Source organism: Nicotiana tomentosiformis, chromosome 6, assembly GCF_000390325.3.
Source record: "Nicotiana tomentosiformis chromosome 6, ASM39032v3, whole genome shotgun sequence".
NCBI classification, from domain to species: domain Eukaryota; kingdom Viridiplantae; phylum Streptophyta; class Magnoliopsida; order Solanales; family Solanaceae; genus Nicotiana; species Nicotiana tomentosiformis.
Window position 1 is genome coordinate 128,858,588 of NC_090817.1, and position 6,249 is coordinate 128,864,836.

The window sequence follows — 6,249 nt, forward strand, 5'->3', positions numbered from 1 at the left end:
CACCCTTTTCTTGAAGCAAACGTCCAATCTGCTGGGCCCGAGCCTCTAACACTTGTGTATCTGTGTTGTTTTGGTCTTGTAACTGTTGCAGGCTTTCTTGTAGTTGGTAAATCAATGCATAGCAATGCTCTCTTTCTGTCTTGAAATCCTTTATTTGCTTGACCATTTCATTTTCCAGGGCAACCAGCTTTTTCTGTAAAATTGCTACTTCTTTGTCATATTTCTGCTTCAACTAGTAGGCTAATCTAGCATGTTCTTCTGCACTTTTGGCCAACTTTTCTTGAGCATTTAACAAGTTCTTTTCGGCCTTTGTCAAGTCAAAACCATAATCATGCACTTTCCGCCTTAGGTTGGTTATAATTTTCTCATCTCTCTCACTTCTTACCGGTGTCTCGACGGCTATTTTCATTCTCTGGATTTGGGCTCGAAGGGCTTCATTTTCCCTAGCCAACCTCTTCTTTTCCCCTTCATCTTCAGCTGCCTGCAAACTACTATCAAATTTGATTTTTTTAATTTGTTCTTCTAGTTTGTTTATAGTAGTCCGGTATTCCTTTTCTTTAGCTAACCAAACCCATTGCTCTCGTGCTCCATCGGTGAATTGTTGCACATGGGACCTTTTGACGGGCTGTTCTGGTTCTTGATCGACCCGACTTCTTTTACCATACCATATGGCATAGTTGGATCCTACTTCACCCATGGACAAATCTCGTACTTGAGTCTGTGGTTCCAAGAACCTACATTGGTGCCAAATTTGACGAACCCTTTCTTCTGGAAATGTGGCTTTTGGGCATAGTTCAATAACCTGTGGACTCAAATCTTCGTCATAGGGGACTGTTTGGTATCTGCCCAATTGGCGTAGGACCCGATGCGGGGCATATGGCTGAATACTCCGAAGAGCCATTAATAAAAGAAAGCACACTCCGGCGGACATATAAATAACTTCATCGACCGAGAGCCAACCGAAAGTCCACTCAATTCGATTTGCGTTTAAAGAACCCAAATACGCGTACCATGCCTTAGTACCTTCTGGCAACTCATGACCGTTTACTCGGTTTTCATATTCTTCGATGCAATTGAGTCCGGCCAGACCGTAGTTCATGTAACCTGGGCGATGACAAAGATGTTCTACTAACCACATTTGTCAAAGCAAGTTGCAACCCTCAAAAAACTTTGTCCCGGCTCGATAAGCGATTAAAGCTCGGTAAATTTCTGCGAGAATCATCGGTATGATAGTGCCATTGGCCTTTTTGACCATAAAGTCGGCCACTCCTGCGAGCCCCGATTCTATATGTCTGTCACTCCTTGGGCATATCAGAGTGCCTAAAAATGCCACCATAAAGGCCAAATCCCTACGTGCTTCCCATTTGTCTTTATTTCCCTGATGATTCAAACCAGTATCCGGAGCCTCAAATCCGTAGGGGTCCCCATACCGGCTGTATAAGAAACGGAATGTGCAGAATCCTCCGGCTAAATTTTTATCTTTAACCTGCCGGCTAATACTCAAGAGGTCCAAAAACTTATGAGGGGTTACAGTTCTTGGTGCTACTGGATATTGATGCCTTAGCTTCCCTTCGAAACCAGCATAACCTGCTGTTTCCTCTAGTGTAGGGGTCAACTCGAAATCAGAGAAGTGGAAAACATTGTGTGTCGGGTCCCAAAACGGTATCAAAGCTTCGATTATATCAACCCTTGGTTTAATTTCCAGAAGACCAGTGAGCCCACCTAAAGCCTTTGTCACAGAACGCTTGCTGACCTCCCCCAGGTCGTTCCACCACATATGAAGTCCTAGTGGAATTTCGTCTACGACTCGAAAAGGTATATTTTCAACAGTGCTCATCCTGCACATTTTATTTAAGGCGACTGGTTAAAAACAAGTGATTTTTGATTATTTTTTTTTTTATTTTTGACCCCAAAAGAAAGATTATTTGTGCAAAATAAAACTCAAACAACTCAAGGCCACCTTTGCAAATACGGCCCTTCAGCCCTTCAGAAATGAAGATTTTAAAGTTGTGCTTGCTAAGTGGCCAAAATTAGGAAAAGAGCCATAGGTGGCTATTCTGGTAAAACAAACTTCCTGCGTCCCGTCGGGACGTTTCTGGCTATTTGGACAGAAAGTGACATCCCCTAAATTTATTTATGATAAAATGATGCATTTTCATATTTTCTGGTTATTTTTGCAAAAACGGGGCCGGACCCGATGAGGGTTGCCTACGTATCTCACATCCGGTGAGAATCAAACCCGCGTAGTTTGATCAATTTTGATGCACAGAAAAAAATATGATTTGTTTTGCAATGATTCTCTTTTGTTTTTGAAATTTTGGCAGAGTAACGAGATTTTTTAATATCGGGATTATCAAAATCAGATATTTTTCTATCCTACCTCACTCTTGCTTTTTCTTTTTCTTTTTTTTCTTAATTTTCTTTCCTTACTCTAGAAGCCGGTCAACATACAAGCCAAGCAAATTAATGCACAAGTAGCACGTAAAGAATGCATCAGGATGGTCTTTTGATTTTCGGGTGCACCTATCCTAGACGGACCCAACCCCTGTGTTGAGTCCCCTAAGTCAAATGCACGTGATGCAAGCAAACGTGCCTACTAGGGATCCGGCATGAGGCTGTATTATTCTAAGTTTTAAATCCTGGGTGTATTATTCTAGACCTGGCTTACCCGAGCGGACAACTCGAGCCGGGGGGGGGGGGAGGGGGGCAGCGTACCGGGAATACAGAAGCTTCACCGGCTTTGCAACTTGTCCGAACCTCGTTCTAAAATTAGGATATGACTCTAACAGAAAAGAAGCCACGCGAAGCGCACGCTCCCCAGAAGATTTAGAAGACTCAGAGAGAAGGAGTGTTTCGTAGTAATTTATATACAGTTCAAACAATATCAAAGCGGTAAAAAGTGGCATTTAGCACATTAGGCTCAAACACGTAAAAATCAGATAATAGACAAAAATCAAGTATAACAGTTATTCTAAGCTCGAATTCTGAACCCTGAACCAGAAGTTCTAGGTTTTTTTTTTCCCCAGCAGAGTCGCTAGAGCTGTCACACCTCCTTTTTCCAGAGGGAGGGGTATAGGGGATAGGGGAGTTTTTCCAATTAAAGTGACATAAATCGAAATGAGATTATTTATTTATTCAGAGTCGCCACTTGGAATACTTTATGGTGTCCCAAGTCACCCGTTTATTTTAAATTCCAAATCGAGGAAATTTGACTCTATTTATGGTCTGCGAACACAGAAGACCGGGTAAGGAATTCTGTTAACCCAGGAGAAGGTGTGAGGCACTCCCGAATTCTGTGGTTTTATCACGGTCGCTCAACTATTAATAATTGGCCTAATTATCTGATTAATACATATTTATAACCTATTGTGCATTTTAGCTTTTTAACCGCTTTTAATTATTTATGGAGTTTATTTGAATAAGCCGCGATATCACGCACTCATTTATTTTCGTACACATTGCGAATCGCACCACGTGAAATGCACCCGCGATTTACAACGTGTTGATTTTATTATTAACATTTGAAGTTATGGTCGAGTCACGTGAAACGCACACTCGAATTGGAGATTACGTATCATGACTATGCCACGTGAACCGTACTTAATTAATTAACTAGCCTAAAAATGCATGTAGAGTCACTAATGTATTTTTTACATATTTTAGTGTTTTACAAATGCAATTGATTATGCATTTAAAATCTAAAAAATGTAAAAATTAAAAATATTTTTGTATTTTCTTTAGGATTTAAAATGCAACTTAAAAATGCATCAAATATGAATACGTACGAAGCAAACTAAGTAAAAAAATATAGAAAAATAATTTAAAGCTATTTTTTGGATTTTTTAGGAGTAATTTTATATTAGGGAAAAAATTAGGTGCTCACACTCATCTCCCAATTCCTTATATATTTCGAGATATAAGCTTCTAAAGTCAGCCCTATACAACAGAGATTTCCAAACTATTCCCGTATAGCCTGTAGTATATCTACCATAACGTTTTGTATACAACTCCAAATAATAAATGGTTTATCTTTCTTATAATTAAAAACAAAGGGCTACAACTTTTATTTTTGGATCATCTCCCAATTCCTTATAGATTGCGAGATATGAGCTTCCAAAGTCGGGTCAGTGCGGCAGGAGTTTCCTCTACGCGATCGCAAAAAGGCTTCCGCGATCGCGATTCACAGTCTCCAAACAGCAAAATTACTCTTCGCAATCGCGACCGTTTGTCCGCGATCACAACCGTTTATCCGCGATCGCGATGCATACCTCTGTGGCCAAAAACCATCAACTAAAAATGGCCTAGAAATGCTCTGAAACCACCCCGAAACTCACCCGAGCCACTCGGTACCCCGTCTGAGCATCCCAACCAGTCCCAATACATAACACGAACCTGCTCGAGGCCTCAAATCACATCAAACAATATCAAAACTAAGAATCACACCTCAAATCAAAATTTATGAACTTTAAACTTTTAAATTCTATATCTTGTGCCGAAACACATCAAATCAATCCGGAATGACTTCAAATTTTGCACACAAGTAATAATTGACATAACAAAGCTATTCCAATTTCCAGAATCGGATTCCGACCCCGATATCAAAAAGTCAACCCCCGGTCAAACTTCCCAAAAATTCGTCTTTCGCCATTTCAAACCTAATTCCACTACAGATCTCCAAATAATTTTTCGGACACGCTCCTAAGTTCTTAATCACCATACAGAGCCATTGACTTCATCAAAATTCCATTCCGAAGTCGTTTGCTCAAAAGTCAACTCTTTCCATTTAAGCTTCTAAATAAGGATTGTTATTTTAATTTAATTCTGAATCTTCAGTTATTCAAACTCAACCACACCCGCGAGTCATAATACATATTGCGAAACTGCTCGAGACCTTAAGTTATTGAACGGGGCATAAATTCTTAAAATGACAAGTCGGGTCGTTACACTTGGTTAGCTTTTGATTTTGGATTAGTTTAGATAAACGGTTTGAAAAATATTGGTAAATGGCTAAATGGTTATGGGACTATTTCAGCTAAGTATGGTGGGCTATGAGATTAGAATTGTTAAGGGGAAATTGTTTGAGTTGTTTGGACTAGAAATAGATTATTTGGGCCTGATTTTAGGAGAATAATTGAGCTAATATTAAAATAATGAAGTAATTAGGAGTGATAATGAATAAATAAAATAAGATACAAGAAGTCTAAAAATAAACTGTAAATGCTTATATTTTTTAAAGTTGTTAATACTTAGTAAAAATAATTATAGAAAAGTAAATAATAATTATAATAATAATAATAACAATATAGTTATAGAACATGTAATAATACATAAAAATGATATGAATATTATTATGACTTTTAAATAAAATAGTAGTTCATTAGAATAATAAGGAGTAAGGATGGATAAAATTGGGTGTCAACAATACCCCTAGGCTGGATTAGCCATAAACAGTATCGAGTGACCGAATAATTTGTGACCAGTATTTACATGAGGTCTTTCTACTGAGATGTCATATTTCTCATAGTATGCAGTATTTATCTATTTCACTTGTACTGAGTTTAACTGTTGAACTTAAAAGCATGCCTATATTTTTGTACTACTATTTATACTGGATTGTACATGCGGAGCTCGTCATTACTTTCAGCCCAAATGTTAGTCTTGTTACTTATTGAGTTAGTTGTACTCATACTACACTCTGCACCTCGTGTGCAGACCCAGGTGCTCTCGGATACAACGGCTGCTAGATTTCGAAGTTAATTATGTTGGGAACTATCAAGGTAGCTGCTTGACGTTCGCAGACTTGATTCCTTTTCTGTTTAATTATTGTACTATTCTATATTTTCAGACAGTGATTTTTATCCGTCAGACTTTGTATTCATATTAGATGCTCATGTACTCAGTGACACCGAGTTTTGGGAGTGTTATATTTGAAATTGTGAGTTTCTTCCGTTGAATTTAATTATTATGTTTTTAAATTTAAAAGATATGGTGGTTTATTGAGATTGTCGGCTTGCCTAGTATTGAGATAGGTGCCATCACGACATGTGAGATTTTGGGTCGTGACAAAACCTTATTAGGAAAAAACCCTATGAAAAAAATTTCAGTGAAGGAAAAAGAGTACACACGTTTAGAAATACGCCTTTTGGTTGCCTTGTTAAAAACTTTACAAAAGTCAAACGGCAAGTTGAACAAATGCACATGTGACCATAGAGTAGATGCATATATTAAAATCATATAATAATAAAAGAT